Here is an 18,767-nt window from a genome sequence, read left to right on the forward strand (position 1 = left end):
ATTTGAGCATCATAACTGCACGACTGCTTCCTGTGTTTTCTTATTTGCTCTGTACACACTGCTTTGTCTTTCTTCTTAGTCTTTTTTCCCCCCTTTCTGCAGAACCAGCATTACATGGGCACAACTTTCCCCCTGGTTCAGAGCCCGCGGTGACATCATCACACAACTCAATTTAAGTCATAATGCCCTCGTATGCTTGGGCTGTGTCGGGCTGTATGTAATGTGATACAATGGCGTAATTGGTCTCTGCTGTTCACTCCGTCTTTTACTCTCTCCCTCTCTCTGGGCGCATGGCGACTGACGGATTAGTCATTACATCTCACTGGGCCCTGCATTACAGCCATGCTAAACGCCTCTAACACAATTGAATCTTTTAATGATACCCTAGAGTGCAATGTTCCAGTGTAATGATAGTGGACATGCTTTGCCCCTCCCCCTCCCTTCGCTCTCTGTTTGTAATGTAATGCTATCGGTCATTCTATCGTCTTCGCAGTAGGGCACCGGATGGTCTCAGGGTCAGGCTCGTCTGGCCAGGTTCTGTCCTGGGACCCAGGTTTTTATCTCTGGAACCATGCTGCGGTTCTGCGTGGTAGTCTTGTGCTGCGGCCTTCTCCAACAAGTGGCAGCTTAGATGGTGTCAGTAGCTGAATGTGTTTTCAACCATAGACAGAAAGCAGACTTACTGAGAGAAAGATGTAAACCAGATGCTGTCTCTTTCTCTCTCTCTCACACACACACACATACACCACACACTGAGAAGATGCTTTCTGTGGCGGAGGAATAATTTTACTTAGCCGGAAAGGTGAAGTCGTTGGTTGTGATTGTGCTTGATTGGCACTCCATTGCAGGTAATCCCAGCCACTCATTCGTTGTCGGTCTCGGGCTCAGAGCCATTTGCCGCAGATTCCTGAACATTGTGTCAGCCACAGCATACACACAAACCGCTCCATTGTGCAATCTTCATGTACCTCATTTTACCTGCAGCAGTTTGACGTGTTTTTGTTCCTTTTGTAAGCTATCATGTTCCTAAATTACTTTTTTCCTCAAACGCTATTAAATATTCTTTTTTATGTGTGTACCCAAATATATTTTTGTATTTAGAGTGCCACAGAAGACTAGGATGTCCTTTTGTCTGGGTACACAATATTTTGGTGTGTATGGGTGTAATCTCTACCCATCTCTCTCTGTCAGAACCCTGAGGTCTGGATGGGTCTTGCTTGTATTGCCGGAGCCAAGCTTAGGTTTCTCCCCTCTACCTCCTGACTTTTCTCCACGGTCTGTGAACCAAACCTGAACAAAACCTCCCGGGACCAGGGGGAGAAACACAACCCAGGGGTCCAGATGTAATGTATAGCGTCATCGGTGGTCCTGTCCTGGTCCGGGTGACTAGGCAGTAATTGATGGAGCGCTGTGTCCAGTCGGTTGAGGGATAGGCTTTACAATGCCCCACGCTGTCAGTCATCCTGATAACCTCCATACGCCTGTTTCCCTGCCACTCGTGCTTCCTCTCCATCTAAAATTCCCACTTCTAGTTTCATCATTCCCGTCCTACTTACTTTTTTTTTTTGCGCGTAGGACGGGACATTATTCTGACCACCAAACAGTTCAATTAAACATGATAGACTGCGTCAGTGTACGCCAAACACACCATGACAGGGAGAGGATATAGCAGCTGCTCTACACGCCCTGAAATTGATTTCATTTTTATGTCTCCCATCCTGTAGTTTTCCCTGCTAAACCAGGACTCTTCTGTTTCTTCGGAGGCCTTATCAAACACAGGAGGAAGTCGTCTTTTTGGGTTGTTTGGTCAGAAACAGCCCGGAGTCTACAGCTAATTTCCCAGGACAGGGAAGCATCGGCCGTCTCAGCCCCGCTAACTTTATATTTCATTTTACACCTATCGATTACGCCAACACAGCCGCTCCATCCAGTTCATCATCCGGCGCCTTACTGGAGCTCTGGGGGGCCGCAGTGTCTGATCGGTGTGTGTGTGAGGAAGAGAAACACTGGGGGCATGTCTGATGGCATCCCAACATCCTACAAGAGGGTCTGACTGCTGTTACCCTTAATCCTGACTGTGCACACACACATACACACGCAGTTTCCTACTCCCAAGGTCCCTTGAATGGAGTTTGAGCTATTGCTTCATTAAAGGAACTGACACACACTGTCCGTCTCCTATTTCTCACACTCACACACACGTAGACAATCACTGTGTGCATCTCTGACCTACAAAGCATAGAGAGTGACCGATACTTTTAGAAGTACAACCGCATATTCGTGTCCATAAGATTGTGTATGAGGGCAGAAAAAAAAAGTCTCCTGACATTTAGCAGCACAAAAATCAGTGACGAAAGGACTCTAAAGGACACAGCTTGTCAGATTTGGGGAATCAGCCCCCAGCCAGGGACATGACTTAGCATAAGCAACATCATCTGGGCACCATGGAAACAGCCTCGGCTGCCAGTGGCAACCAAGTGTCTTTCCCCCAGCCGCTAATCATGGGATGGAGTGGACGAGTGTTAGAGCCCATCAACACCACTCTATGCACCCCAACAACCCTGACTCACACGCCACAGAAGCACAAGTGACAGTTTTCTCTCTTTTTTTCTGCCCTCTACCTTGTCTCAAACAGGACTTGAGTCAGGCTTTGCAGCATGTGAGCTGGATGGAGGCCAGCGGGGGAAAAGAAAAGGTTATCCTTCCATCAAGAGGAGAGAACACGAACGCAGAGAGAGTGGACTAGAGAGTGCAAACCGTGTTTTATGCATATGCATTAACGTGGGCCGCTGATATCCCTCGGTGGCCTGTGCTTATGCCTGAAGTCCCACGTGGGGCTAGTTTAGAAAGAGCACGTTGCCGGCACTGAGCATGACAAAATACCCTGTTTAAAATAGCTCTGAAAACACACACAGCTCCGACTCCAGACCTACTTGTCCTTCCCTCGGCTTATTTCATGACGTACATTATATTTAACTGAAGACTGCTTGACCTTTTCTCTGCTGGATGTCTATTGCCTCACAATAAACAGGGCCCTGCTTGCCTCACCCATTTCCAAAGAAGCACTACATATGCTTCAACCTATAATTCTGCTCTCTGATATGGAATAAATGCACAGCACTAAAATTAGAATATGTAAGTGGTATTTCTGGCTGCTTTGTGCCTGCAGACCTACAGCATGTTTGACTACACACTGGGGTTGTCAAAAAATATTGATTCTCATATATTAATCAATGCTAAAATGTTATATCAATTAGCACTGGTATCTATATTTAAATTCCATCTGCTGGTTCACGGAATTTACAGCCATATTCAACAGGCGTTGCAGCGGGCTGTCTCTCCCCTGGGTACCTGGAATACCCAGTGTTTACATGAGAGACACACCAAGCTTGCTAGAAAATGAAAAAAGCAAGAGCAGTGTGTGAAATTATTTCGGTTCGGGTCATATTGGGTCAAGCTTGCGCAGTAAATGATCGGTCAGCATGCACAAAATTCCTGTCTAGAAAACCTATCCTTTCCATATGATTGGCTGCTTGTAAATTTGCTTCGGTTCGCATATTATATGTAAATTTTTTATAAAACGTTTTTGCAATTCATCATCGGGCTCTGTCGGGTCAGGACTAACTTTTCAGACCAGATTACCGCTCTAATCATTATTATTACTATTTTTAGTTTGGCTCAAAAACATTAAAATAAATGTATTTCATTTATTTGTTTATTTATTTATTCATCTATTTATTTATAAGTTTGTTATAAATATCTATTTATCAATATATTTATTCATCTATTTCTTCATGTAGTATATGTGGTGTTCATACTTTTTAAAAATGTACTAAAAATGAATTTATTAAAAAAAAAAAATTTAAAAAAGTTCCTGTGTTTGCTTTTTCTGCACATGTAGTATTGAAAATAGTATTGAGTACCATCCTTAGTATTTGTATCGAGTTTGAATTCGAGTATCGGTATCGAGAATTTCTGTATCGTGACATTCCTACTACATACACTGCACGTCCACTCATGTCTGCTATACGACTTCTATAAGCTTTATCTAAAAGGATACGCACCCAGGTGGAACACCAGCAGTTGTTGTGTCAAATGATCCATTCAGTTGAGGGCTTTTCCTAGACAGGGCAGCATAGATTCCCATAATCCAGCTGCGCAGGACAGTGTTGGGAAATTCGTAATTGCATACGTAGTGCTCTGAACAGACGAGACGGAAGGAGCTTAATAGAGCAAAGCGTTTGTGGTTGGCGGCATGCAAGGACTGGCATTCTCTTTTTTTTTTTTTTCCCGGTTTTCCACATCAACAATAAACACAGTCTACAAATGGCTGCATGCATTCTGGTTGTTTTCTGACAACCTGCTCACTTGATATTTTGACTGTGAGACAAAAGTGAATATGTACAGTAGGTGGATTTCTCTCTGAATTCTTCTGCACACCCGTTTAAGCACACGTCAGAGTAGATGGTTTTCTTGTTGCTGATATGGACTGTTAGTCCAGTGGTCACATTTAAAGCCCTCATACTTTTTTATTTAATTTCATACTTATGCCTTGTAGCAATAAATCACCTATACATGACGAGTGATGTAGGAACAGCCTGCAAAGTAAACACACACCCATTCACACACACTATGAATGAAGCATACGGAATGGCCTGTCTGCACTTATAGAAATGCGGGGCTCGCTTCTTTGTCTGGATTGCCATGTCTTGTGAGACATTATGGATTTACTACCAAAGCCCCAGCGTGTTGAGACCCGGCTCACTGTTTGGCGTGGCTGTCCTCTGTGTTTGCCAAGAAGCAGACATCTTCTGCGTCTGTGCCTGTCAGTACGAGTGATTTGAGGTTCTAAGGGAGAAAGTTCGAGTGCAGGCTCTGGAGCTGTCATTCCTGTTTGGAAAAAGAAACATGACAAAATACCATGTTGGTATCGGTAAAGTGTGTGATATCCATTTTTAATACAAGTAAAATTAATAGAATTGCATAAACACTTCTCAAGCTAAATTCTGTTCAGACCACACAGACTCCTGGACCCCCTGCTCTGTTCTAGGAATGCCGGAGATTAATGCGTCTGAGATTTAGGGGAATTATGAAGAGTTTATCAGGTCACTGTCTGCCTTATATAAATAGCCCATGGGAAGGTACTAAGGCCGGTTCTGCTGGTACAACCAGTGTTCTTGTACTGGCAACAAGGCTCATTCATCACCTTGACAGCCTGGCGATAGATAGATAGATCGACAGACAGACAGACAGACAGACAGACATACAGACAGACAGACAGACAGACAGACAGACAGAGAGAGAGAGAGAGAGAGAGAGAGAGAGAGAGAGAGAGAGAGAGAGAGAGAGAGAGAGAGATAGATAGATAGATAGATAGATAGATAGATAGATAGATAGATAGATAGATAGATAGATAGATAGATAGATAGATAGATAGATAGATAGATAGATAGATAGATAGATAGATAGATAGATAGATAGATGTAAGTAAGTAAGTAAGAGAGAAGCTTTGGCCTAACTCTGCTGAGCCGCCACGAGATCTCTAGTTGAAGGCAGGTTGAAAGCAGCTCAAACATTTCGTTCCACTCACTTATTAAATTTGTAAAATGATTTGGTGGTACTCATGGCCTGGTGGGTCCGGTGAGAAACAGAGAGCAGTATTAATCAGATGTGGCTGAGCGGGTCGGCGGTGCTTTCTACCGCTGGGATTAGCCGTGAGTGCGTGCAGGCTTTACTCTCTATAGACCAGGCACGGCTGTGCGGATGGGCAAGCTGTTTACACGTGCTTAACATTTCCTCCCCTGGTAACTCTTCTGGCTGTGTGTGTGTGTGTGTGTGTGTTAGTGTGTTAATGACTGAGCTCTGTTTTTTGTCAGGCAGACCATTGCGGGTGTCTGTATCAGTTCTCTAAACACAATCAGAAGAACGGAAGACACTTTGGGCGTGGAGCGCTTTGGCAGTGGAAGTAGACGCGAGTGCCTGAACTGCTATTACAAACTCATTGAAGGAGAGAGGACATCCTATTGGTGGAAGCCGTTATTATTACTATTATTTTTTTTTTTATTCCCTGGTGGGAGAATCTAGCCTCGGTGTTTGAAATCATCCTCAAATGAACACGCTGATGAGCAATTACAGAGGGTTTACAACGACGCAATCATCCGCCATTATCATAATCAACTTCAGAGCATTGAGAGCTCTCACAAAACAGGAGGAAAGAAGATTTCATGATGCGTTCAAGGTGTGTATGTGTGTGTGTGTGTGTGTGTGCGCTCCTACCGTCTGTATAAATCAACTTTCATCAGATGTTTTTTTTTTTTTACTCATTTTTTTTATTCGTTTCCAGCGCATCTCCACAGCTTTATCTGAATATGCATGCCGAGCACATTGGATTATTCAGCCTTCTGTCTCCCCTTCGCTCCCCTCCCCACACTGATTGCCGGTCCAACGCTGCCACTCACGCCGTCACCTCGCCACTCCCGGGCATCCCTCATCGTCCAGTTGTTCCCGCTTGGACATTAACACCTAATTAAACACGCTTGGACGGGAGGCGACACCAAGGCCACTAAATCACCTGTCGCCAATCCAATACACTGACTGAGAGTCTCTTTTAGAGTTCACCTTGAGTCAGACAGGAAATTTATATTTTATGCAGAGTGTGTGTGAGTGAGATGAGTCAGGAGACCAGAGTGGTGACGTTAAGGCGGCCATGTTTATTTCATCTGAATTTATGTAACATTTCATGTAATATTTAACCAAGGGGACCCACTGGAGACCAGGTCATGGGGTGAGCATACATGTGTTGTGTTTCTTTGCGCCCCTGCTTCTATCTGACCCTGCGGTGCATCACTACCCTGAACCAGCGACAGACCCAACACTTTTTTTTATCCCACACACTGCTAACGCTCAGCATGCACTCGGCCCAGACAACTTTGCCAAAAAAAAGTTTTATTAACTGCCATCCACGGACTACTCGTGGTCCAAGAAGATGTTACAAATGATCTTATCTTGGCCAGAGAGGATCCCTTGTAAAACAGACTCCATCTCTAATTGTGTTAATTAGAGATTTTCATCTTAAGCAAGTTTTGTCGGGAAGAGGGAAAGGCACGCTATCTTTATCCCTCCCCTCCATCTGCAGCCTGATCTCTTCTGGACCTCCTGGGATGCGCATTAGACACGTTCTCTAGACACTGTCAAGTGCACGAGGGACTCCAACCTGTTTGAGACCAGGATCCTCTCTACACAGGGGGCATTATGAGATTGTGCAAAAGAGGGCCATAGGGCAGGTCATGTTGTCCATGGAATTATCTTAATACTGCGTAAACGACTGCAGCGAGATTAGTATGATTGACATTCTGCATACGCTGGTCATTACAGGATTTTCCACCTGGGCTGTTTGGTCTGGGATGGATGGATGTTGGACAGAGTGAAATAGATAAAGGTGGGAATAACAACCTTTGTGTGTGTGGTGGTCAGACATGCACATATGTTCATATGTTTCTGTTCTTTTTATATATTAACACCTTTTCTATTTAGTTACTGGCTAGAATTAAAACAGATGCACAGATAATAATGTCAAAAAACAATTGTTATAGGGGAATTTTCATACCAAAGAGTCTGCAAATTAATAAAAAGAAATTGTAATTCTGAATCAACCGGCACAAACCATCCTGCATTGAGAGACGATATCACTTGCCACACCTAGTACATAAAGAAGTTTTCACACAAACCTCAATATCAATGACAACAATATCAATGTTTCTGTTTCAGACCAGTGCTGGTTTTAATTTTGGGAACCATACTGCATTGGATTGCATTGCATTTGGGACCATATAACATATTCCAGTCTCACATACTGCAAGTGAGTGAGTAGTATTTATTATTATTTGTATTTATTTTTAAAAAATCTACTTTGAGAGACCAGCACATTTGCAATTTTGCAAAATACAAATCCCACGAGTGTCTTGGAAAATGGCTAAAAAGTGTTTTTAACCGGAGTGCGATGGCAGTTTCCTGCAAATTAATTTGTGTCAATATGCCATTAACTCCCCTGAGTGGAAGTTTGCATATGTCCCTCTGCGTGTTTACATGCCCACTTGTGTGTGTATGCACGTATAAATAAGATGTTTGCCGAAAGCCTTGGAAAAATCCCACACCCTCTCTCTTGTCACTGCTTTGGCTTGTTTGGTGCTAAATGCTGGTAATGAGTTTCTGCACTCACCACAGTGCTTTGTTCGGGTTAATGCGCCTGTCTGTCTACACCGGTAACAAGTCTGTCCTTGCCAGTCCCGCTGTCACACGGTCGGCGTGGGAAGTTAGTGCTAATTGAAAAAGAGGGACATGTTGGAAGAGGGACGCGGACGGTGCGTGCGGTTCGCGATGCGGCCAGCTGGACGGATGTCGGTGCTGAGTTAGGTGTTAAGAGAATGGCGGAAAGGTCTTGATGGATGTTCGGAGTGAAGTGAGAAGCCCTTCACCTGACTAACATGGCTGTGCTAAGTGCCACTGGCTTGGCTCTGCGTGTGTGAAGAGGTCTTAGCCTGATGGTTAAAAGCTTAATGGCCTGGGCCTTGATGCTTCGCTTTCTGAAGTTCTTCCCCTAAGAGTATGAAGCATTAAATGTGTGGGGAGGGTCCATGAATGTCAATATTCAACGTATTGAATCGTCACTATTAAAGACGTAATAATCATGTTCTTGCAAAAAGTTCAGGTTTTGTGTAATTCTTCATAGTTTATACAATTTGTCTCAAAGTTAATATTAGAACAACCTTGATAATCATATTCAGAAATTCTGACTTTCATTAAATAGGGGATATACAAGTTTTACTAAAAAACAGCAAAGGTCACTTATTTTCATGCATAATTACTCCCATACCCCCTTCCCCAGCATTTATGCATTTATTCCTAATGGGGGGGATAGTATTACCTCAAAAAACATCTAAAAATGGCAAAAAAAAATATGCACCTCATTGAATTTCTCCTTTCTTTTCTCTCTCTTTTTCCCTATTGAATACTCCCAAGGGGAGTGTGACTGCATTAAACAAGCTCCAGGGGACAGGGTTAATCCGTATGCCCTTTTGGTGAGAATCTTCCCATGTCCCTCTCCATATGTGGGAATACAGTAGATGGGACATTTTTTCCCTCTAACAAGCGACATACACTCTCACAGCTCCCAGGATCAGAGGGTTCTCCTTGTCTCCCGGACATGTTGTCAATTATGACGGGGCGTCTACGCTAACAGCCTGCCTTAGAGTCCTCGTGTCGCTCCAACAATTATCCCAAAGAAAACACTGTCCTCATTGATTTATAGGTTGTCGGAGGGCCAGAATTACGTTCCACTTTTTACTCTCTTTACCCGCTTAGAGTGGAATCATCTGGAAGCTTTTGGCTAACGGGATTCCTAAAAAAGCACTACGGCGAGCAGCGACAACCCCAGTTCAAGCCAATCCGTCAACTCAGACCCGGGGCCAGCGCGCGTTCGACGTGTTTTTCGCCGCGCTGCTAGATGAGAGCCCACGCATTCATTAGATGATATGGCACTTGACCCAGCGGTCATTGCTAAGTGTGAGAACAGCTGGTGCGTCTGCTGCAGCGTGGAGCTTTACAGTTGTTAGCTTTTGCAGATTATGCCTATTTATTCCCTTGAAGCTCAGACCATGAGCTATGGGTTCCTAATCGCGTAATACATTTGATACTGTTAATTTCTGCCACGAATCGATGGAAGGGATTGGGTTAGGGTTCAAGATTAACGGTATATATCTTGATGATTCAGCAGCTTTTACGCTCTCTGCATAAAGCAGAGTGGCCTGTTTTCTACATGGGGTGTGGCACATGGACCTCAGACATATGTCGCAGGACCTCATAATGGAACACTGAAGAAATTACTCTAGTTGAGCAGTCATTGCATGCAAACAACTCACTCAATAATTACATAAATACATTTCTTGTGTGGATTGATATTGTGCAATAGTTATGTGAACAAATAATTTCACGAATAATGAACATTTTCATTTGTATAAGGTTTTTTTTTTTATTGAGCTGGACTGATGTGCTGGCCCTGAAACGTTTGCAGTGATAGTATTTCAGAAAATTAAAACCATTACATCACAACAGTAGAGGTGGGTAAGTAAAGGGAATTCTCAACATTTCCTTCTGATGTTGATTTTATTGTACTAAATAGGTCAGCGATGTCATCCATTATTTTTATATCCCAATGTTCTGTGAATTGCTGATGTGACCTGTGTTCTTGTACCATTGGCACCACACCCACTAGTAAAATAAGCTCCTGTAATGAGCCATTTGTGAGCCATTGACAACAAACGCTTCATCAGCAGTGAGAACCTGAGGCTCCTGGATCAAGTCCTGATGTTCTTTCCGGAGCGTTCTATGCCCAGAGCCTTCCTCCAAACCTCAAAGGACCGTCAGCCTCAAACTTGCACCGCAGCGCTGGTCGAGATGGCGTAAACACATACGTCGCACACAATCGCTCGCTGCGTTTCACTCAGAGAACCCACCACACGGGCCCTTTTTCTGGGTCAGCACATTTGACAGCCCCCATTTTCATTATTAGAACTCGACCCCTGTCCTGATGACATCAGCGAGGGGACAGAGTTCGCCCTCCCCGCCGGCTCGCAGAGCTCCTGACGCCCAGGACTGTCCCTCAGGAAACGCGTGGCCGCTGCAGGTCCGGCAGTGATAGAGGCAGAATCGATCCAGCCCTGGAGTCTGGCATCAGGGGACAGAGAGAGATAGAGGGAGATAGAGGGTGAAGCAATGAAAGAGAAAGAGCAGTTTGTTCCGAAAAGAGGGGGAAAAAGTGCCCTCGTTTGATGACTGGAGCTCATTAACTGCGAAGCAGCTACCATCACAACGGTGGCCTGAGTGGATGAGACATGAGCAGCGGTGTCAGACCTACCACCGTAAAACTGCTGCCGTGAGGTGTCAGAAACCGCCGTGCCGGCTGTCCGTGGCTGACAGGCAGGTGTTCTTTAACACAGTCGAAAGAGCAAAACTCTGCAAAAGAGTGAAGAGATGTTCAAGTGCTGCCCAGACCGAGCAGAGTCTGCCGATAAATCCATCGATTAGCTACCTTTATCAGCGCACCTCCAACATGCCACAGCCATTGCAGAAGAATAATGGATGCAATGTGGTTTTCTGTTGTCTCCCCACCCCAGTCTCTGCCAACATGGCTAAACATGCCCTGTGGAAATAAATGTAGTGTTCTGCGGGGCCTACAAAAATCAATGAAGTGACTGTCCTCTGTGTTACAGTTCTTAATCTTTTCTGAGGCACTCTCCAAAGTTGACCCATTGTCCCCACGAGGAACCCAGTCTTTCATCCTTCAACAATCTCCTCTTTTTACATTTACATTTTGTGGCATTTGGCAGACGCCCTTATCCAGAGTTACTTACAACGTGCTTCCATGTTACGATCAATGAAGTGATCAATTTTGGTTCACTAACACCCCCAACTATGAATACAATCTTTTTATTTACTATGTTGTAGTTTCTATAGATAAGTCAGACAATAAGAAGGTTACAATTTAATCTAAATATTCTCTAAAGAGGAGGTCTTTAGCTGCCGTTTGAAAGTCCTCAGTGACTGAGCTGTTCTGACCTCAAGGGGAAGTTCATTCCACCACCGAGGGGCCAAGACAGAGAAGAGTCTAGATGAATGTCTTCCTTTTACCTTCAGAGATGGAGGGACCAGGCGAGCAGTACTGGGGGCTCTGAGAATACGAGGTGCAGTGCAAGGTGTAATAAGGGCTGTGAGGTAGGATGGTGCTACTCCATGTTTGGCTTTGTTGGCCATCATCAATATTTTTATTAGTTGTAGAGGTCGGATGGTACATACATTTACATTTACAGCATTTATCAGACGCCCTTATCCAGAGCGACTTTCGATCAGTAGTTACAGGGACAGTCCCCCCTGGAGCAACTTAAGGTTATGTGTCTTGCACAATGGTAGTAAGTGGGATTTGAACCTGGGTTACAGCAATCCAGTCGTGAGATTACTAAGGACTGAACCAGTATCTGGTGGCCTGTGTTGACAGATAAGGGCGGATTCGTCTGATGTTGTAGAGAAGGAATCTACATGAGCGGGAAAGATTACTTATGTGAGTTGAGGAGAGTTGGTTGTCTATTGTTACGCCAAGGTTGCGGGCTGTTGTAGAAGGAGAGAACTATGAGTAAATAGCAAGATCCTGATGTGGCGAAGAATCTGCTGGAATGAATATTAGTTTAGTTTTAGTGGGATTGAGGTGGAGGTGATGGGCTGCCATCCAATTTGAGATGCAAGTTAGACATGCAGAGATTTTGGAAGCAGCATGTAGATCAAGTGATCTCTTTTTCTTGCTGGTTATTATGTTGTTAGGGTGGAATTAGCTCTATGCTCTTGTGCACTTGGGACTTGTTTGCTATTGGGAAGGAGAGTTCTCTAGATTCACATAAAATGAATAAAACCAGGAAGAAACACAAATATTAATGATGTTTGCACATGTGATATAATGGCAGAATGAGGAAGTAGCATGCGTGAGGGTGGCGGTAGCCTAGAAGACCACAAGTTCAAACCCTACTTACTATCATTGTGTCCCTGAGCAAGACACCTAACCCTGAGTTGTTCCAGGGGGACTGACCCTGTAACTATGATTGTACAACCGTAGTTTGGAACAAGGCCCACTCTTAGCACATAACATCACATCAATTGTTTTGTTGTCAATTCTTCATGTGTGTAACCAACAATGTATACATTATGAGCGTGCTTCGATCTGCATCTGTGGCACCGCCCATGTCCATCAGACAAAAAATAGAAATCTTTTATTTAAAAACCATCACCTAGGTGATTTTGTTGACTGTGCCGTATTCTTTTGGTTCTGCCTCCTCTCGTTTTCCATTCTTTCTCCTTTCAGGGGAGAAGATTAGCACCAATTTGCTATGATTAAGCCGGCTCTCTTAATGCGGCCAGGACAAAAGCAGCTCTGCAATTTCATCAACACGTGCAAAGGGCGAGTGATTGCGCTGTGATGTTCAATTACCATCGCGACAAGGCTGGAGCGTGAGAGAGAGAGAGCGAGAGAGAGCGCGGTCGCAGCACCTCATACGAGAAACCACATCCATGGTGACCTGGTGTGTGTGCGATTTGGGCCTTACACGAATCTATGTGTGTGTGTGTATGAGTGTGTGTCTGTTAGTGGGTGTGTGGAAATTTGTCAGTGGTTAATGAGAATCTGGTTGGTGTGAAAATCCAGGCGCTTCTCCTGTTGACGTTTGTCCACCCACAGATCGCAGGGATTCAGGAACACATCCCAGGGTGCTTTGGGGTCTGTCACTCACGATGGAGCAGGGCTCTTAGTCATATTATAAGACTCAGCATGAGGGGACAGACAGGCCTGTCTGCTCGGAGAAGCAAGATTTGAAAACTGTCTTATTTATTTGGCTTCTTGTCCTGATGAAGATCCTGGAGACATGGTTACTTTTACTCTCCTATTCTTAATGACCTGGCGAACTGGAAAATAATAATAATAATCCTTTTTTTTTTAGCCATGTCAGAGTCATGTCAGATTGAAAGGCCATTTCCCATTTCTCTGTGTGTGCTTAAAATAAACGGACCTCTTGGGGGTCCACAGAGAGTAAGAAAAGGATCATGTCTACTTCTGCACTTCTCAGTCTGCACCTTGACTACATTAGTGTCCCACTTCTGTTTATTTTCTTAACACAGATAGGGGCTGGGAGGCCTTCCCCAAGTAAACACAGCCAGGACGAGTGGAATGGAGCATTGAGTGTCCACATCCGTCTCCCAGAGAGAAACACCACGCAGACCCTGACACAACCCACCCTGGCCTGAAAAAAAACAAAAAAACAACTCAGTTGCCTAGGTAACACACATGCACAGGTTCAATAGCACAGACACACGCCATTTACTAATGTTAGCTTTAAGTAAATACACAGCAGACTGAACGGCGGCCCGTGTCCAGATGCCCCAGTTTACTGCGGAGCACACGCACCACTTTAAAGTCATTTGTGCGATCAGCCGTCCCGCTACACGGCATCCAGTTTGCAGAACACAAGGCGCTGGAGGTCGGTTTGTAGCATGCGCACATTTGTGGCGGTGTGGCTGTGCATTGAGATCAGACGATAAGAGCCTCCGCTTAATGTAACCTGTGCTACGGGATCCCACGTGCATCCAATTCGTGTGTTATGGCTAAGCACATCGCGCAATAACCAATATTTACATTGCGGCTCAGCTTTCTGCCGTGGATTGTGCATTACGACGGTCCACTCAGCTGGGTGCAGCTGGGCATGTGCCTTTGAATATGCCTTACAGATGTGCATTTGTATGTATTTTACACAATAATATCTTTTCAGTGTGTAAATCGGCGGGTCATTTGTAAGAATACAGGTGATAGTTCAGTGCCCCATGTGCCCTTGTCACATGCCAATCGTTGTTCTGAGTCTTTGTGAGAAGCCAAGGCCTCTTCACAATCAGCTTCTGTCTCTTAACGTTTATTCGTCATTTTTCCCCTGCTATGTGTGCAGCTTTAATAGACAGTAGACGTAAATTCCTCTTCCGCTGTATAGCAGGGTTTGCCCCATTCCATTCTAATTTAGCAGGGCGCAGATTCAATTTGACCCCCCGCACCAGAGCGTGGTGCCTGTGTAGCTGCGCATGGCCGGCCGTTAGAGCACACCGCCTGCTGCTGCACCGGCCCAGAATGCCGCTGTGCGCTTGGCCCTGAGTTATGGCCGACTTGTAATTAGTCTACTCAGAACAAGATGAGGCGCAGACTCAATTTCATTTCCTCAGTCACAATGGACATCCCTCGATTCTCCCTCTCCCGCTCCCTCTCCCCAACATGGTGTTAATTAACAGTCTAGGTGCCCTCTGTACTGTCCTGTTTATGACGTCCAGTTTAGCAAGATTGGATTTTTTTTTACATTTTTTATCGCTTGTTGTGTGTACGAGCATTTGCGAATGTGAGAGACAGGGTTAAGGAAAAAGTTAGAAGGGTTTAAAAAAAAAAAAGAGCTAATGAGGCAGTGGAAGATAATGACTGTTTAAATGTGATACGTGGATGCTGGGTTATTGTTTGGGTGCCACTAAATCACTTAGCAATTTTCTGCTTTGCATGCAGGAGCTATAAAATCATCTTTGACTGCATTGCCACCCCCCCACCCGTTCTCTTTTTCCCTCTGTCACTCTCTCATTCCTAGACCGACTTAGCGTTTCCTACATTTGTTGCATCTCATATGCAGATGTATTCTTGGCTGCTGAAATGTGCTTACGGTCAGAGTATTTGAATGCTGCAGTGCTAGGTTTCATACGCCACCTGTCCAGAACAACGGCTTTAAGGCCACAGCTGCACACCTCAGTGGTGGGGAGGGAGGAATTATAATGCTATCACATGCATAAACATGGGAGCACCCTATAGAAATAGGCAAACATTTGCATAGGCAGGAATCAGGGCTGGATTTTGCATAAAAGTGTGGGTCTTGTGAATCATACATACATTGTTTTCAGACACGTACGAAACATGAATGTTTAAACCATAGTTTATTTCACGTGAGGCCAGGTGGTAAATGGCATTTTTCTGTTTTGTTGCCCTTCAGTCCTTTTCGCATTGACTGTAAAATGGTGCTCTTCTCCTCTCATTTAATTTCTTCCATCTCAAAATGTCCCTGTGATGGCAATGGCATGTTCCAAACTATTGTGTGCAGGTTTCTTAGTGTGTTTGCGAAAGTTTGTCCCACATTCCGCGTCAGCGCTTGTTTAACTCAATAAGATATATTCACTAGGAAACCATTATAAGACACCGGCCTTACATTTTATTTTAAATAAATGTGGTTGCTTTTCACTTGCTAAGCAGACTCGATGGGAGTCCCCCCCGTTAAGAGCGTGACTGCAGGTGGTAATATATCAGAGTGTATCCAGGTTAGAGTGTGTCGAGCACCGACTGGATGTATGAGCATATTTGGGCAGGTCACACACACCCTCTCCATCTCTGTGTCAGTCTGACCTCCCTACTCTATCGCTCTTGTCCAGTCGCATGCAAACAGTCTGCTTTAAACACTGAAACACTGCAGCAGTCGCATCCGAAGCTGCTCTTTTTATATATATATATTTACTTATTTATAGAAATAATTTTGTAGCCTCGGGTCAGGTGAGCGGATGTTCTTCATCAGTTTTAATCAGAGCTGTTTTAGGTCGGTGTTAATCTCCCATGACCGGCTCAAAGGGACAACTCTTCACTGGGGGGTTCTGTGTCAGTCAGGGACAATGGAAGGAGCAGGATGGAAAATTAAACACACTGCCCACCATTCAGACCGGCACCGGCAGTAGCCAGGCGCTTTAAATCTGCAGTCAAGGAAAAAGCCGAATCGAAAGCTCCCATGCATACTAACGTCTGCCTGTGTGAGGGTGTTACGTTTAACATTGGCATGTAGCATAAAAGGGACATTTTGAACAAAATGTAGATTTTAAATGTTTAAACCAAAAAATTGTCTAATTATGCAGAGTAAATTGTACATAATATTTTAAAACACTTCAAAATTAAATGTAGTGAATTCTATGCAGATTAAAGGATGTTTTTTAACTTTTTTTATTCACACTAAGAGACGTATTAATAATATTTTTATCCAAATTCCTGTGCATTCAGAGAGGTAATTAGCATGCTGTTTTAAAAATATTTTTTAATGTGTTCTCAGGACAGCGGAAATGCCTGAACACAAAGCAAACCGTTTTATTATTTCCGATCGGTGAATCTGTATGGAACTTGAGTGAAAGCGGTTTGAAAATGTTTTTCACTCCCAGATTGTCCTTGTTGTTTGTCAGATGCTGTAAAATTCTCTGCGCAGGGAAGGCACAGAGATCGTGTAGCCCACAAAGCACATTTCTTTTTTTGGGTGAATTCAGTGGCACCCCATGGTGTGTGTGTAGGTGTATGTGTGGATGCACACCATGCAGCCATTAGCCAGGGGCCTCGGCAGGATGACAGGTCCTCTGAATCATATCAGAGACATCAGGGTGTGCCACGCCTACACACACAGGGAGAAACATTGAGAGTTTATTGGGTTAAATTTATTTAAGCGGGAAAATTAGGAGCTCGGAACCACACTTTCTGGCAAGGTCCTGCCACAGATCAATTAAATTCTCTTCTGATCTTCAAATGCCTGCATATATTATGTATGTTTGTCTCTCTCTTCCTCTCGCTCACACACGTACACAGCCCCTTGGAGTGTTCCACATTTTACTTTTCATTTTATAAATAGAATACACGTACCTCAACTCCTAGAAGCATGGTGTGCTCTGAAAAACGTTGACACGTGGCTGATCATTGATGTGCCAAACTACATTTTTAAAATGTAATTGAACAGTCATGCATGATATACAGTGTGAGCCATTTCTTGTTGACCTTCTCCTCTGCTGCCACCAGCAGGTTGAATTACCTGCGTTAACGCAAGTCCACTTGCACCTTCTAAAAGGCCTGGTACCATCACAGTATACAATTCAAATCCAATGCCGCACTATAGTGCAGACTAAAAAGGATATTGTCCACCTATACTGTAAAACATGCATTGCATAACACGGAACTCGGACCACTCGGAGTTAGGATTTTGATACACACAAGACACTAATGAGTATTTTGGGAATGAAGAGCAGGGCTTTTTGGGATGTAAGGCATTAGCTGCAGATTCTCCAGGCTGCTCTCTCTCTCTCTCGCGCTGTGTGCTGTAGAGGGGATGGGATCAGTCTGTATTGAAATAGCTCAGTGCCATGACCTACATTTCTCAGCTGGAGGCTGACAGAGGGGAGAAAAAAAAAAAAAAAAAAAAAAACTCGGGCGCACGCTGCTCTGATTAATGACGCTTGTTTTCGCCCAGTTTGACGTTCAGGGAAAACACAACAGAACTCACCATTGTGCCACTGTCACCGTACAATTAGGTAGTCTGCTCTTTACCCTCACCTTCCTCTGAATGCTCTCACCGTCCCCGCCTGCTTATGTGCTGTGTGTTTGGACCTTAAGAGCGGGGTGGAGTACAAGAGGGCAGGGCAGTGGGCACCATTTCCCCTTCACCCTGAATGCCTGTGAAATTCCTGTGAGGGAGGAGGAAAGAGTGGACGTGATAGTGCAGGTGAATGTATAGGGTTACTCGCATTATTCAGGACAAACTGCTGCCTGTAAGACAAGCCACTAATGCAGCTTCCCCGAACGGCGTTGCGGTATTTACACTTTTATTGGCACTGCATAATGCACGCAGCGGCTTATTTAGGAACTGATCCATATGCAAGCTTGAGAGACATTTTATGTTTCGGTCCCCTGAAACCCCCTGGCGGTTAAGGAAGTGGAAGGTTGCCGGTTCGAGTCCTGAATGGTCAAGGTGCCGCCGAGGTCCGTCCGAGCAAGGGACCGTCCCCACACACGACTCCACAGACGTCTTTCACGGCTGCCCACTGCTCACCAAGGGTGATGGGTTACATCCAGACGTTAACGACATTGATGATCTTGTATACTTATTTTATAGTTTATGCCTCAATGGGACAAGACTGTTTGTGGCAAAAGGGGGACCTACTCAGTTTTAGACAGGTTGTTATAACGTTAGGGCTGATTTTTGTATATATTTTTCAGAACTGTCACAATTTTTATATTAATTTCTAAATATTAAACACGTTCAAATAAATGTGTTTTTGTTTTATTTACTTTTTACATTTTTACATTATTTTGTTCACTGTGTGTTTTGAGCGCATCATCTGGACATTTAAAAAAATGAAAAGTT

At 44.3% G+C, this 18,767-nt stretch overlaps 1 protein-coding gene across 16 annotated transcripts in view; it reads left to right on the forward strand.

The window, feature by feature from the left end:
* tenm3 (teneurin transmembrane protein 3) overlaps positions 1-18,767 on the forward strand; it is a 255,412-nt gene that overhangs the window by 58,921 nt on the left and 177,724 nt on the right. For 2 of the 16 annotated variants that reach the window (XM_028977050.1, XM_028977051.1), the window contains one exon: positions 13,714-13,870. The exons of the other annotated variants lie outside the window; for them this stretch is intronic. The gene's annotated coding sequence lies outside the window, so the exon portion shown is untranslated. The remainder of the gene's footprint in view (positions 1-13,713; positions 13,871-18,767) is intronic. 16 annotated transcript variants of the gene reach the window in all.

This window comes from Denticeps clupeoides, chromosome 4 (genome assembly GCF_900700375.1).
Source record: "Denticeps clupeoides chromosome 4, fDenClu1.1, whole genome shotgun sequence".
Classification (NCBI taxonomy): Eukaryota; Metazoa; Chordata; class Actinopteri; order Clupeiformes; family Denticipitidae; genus Denticeps; species Denticeps clupeoides.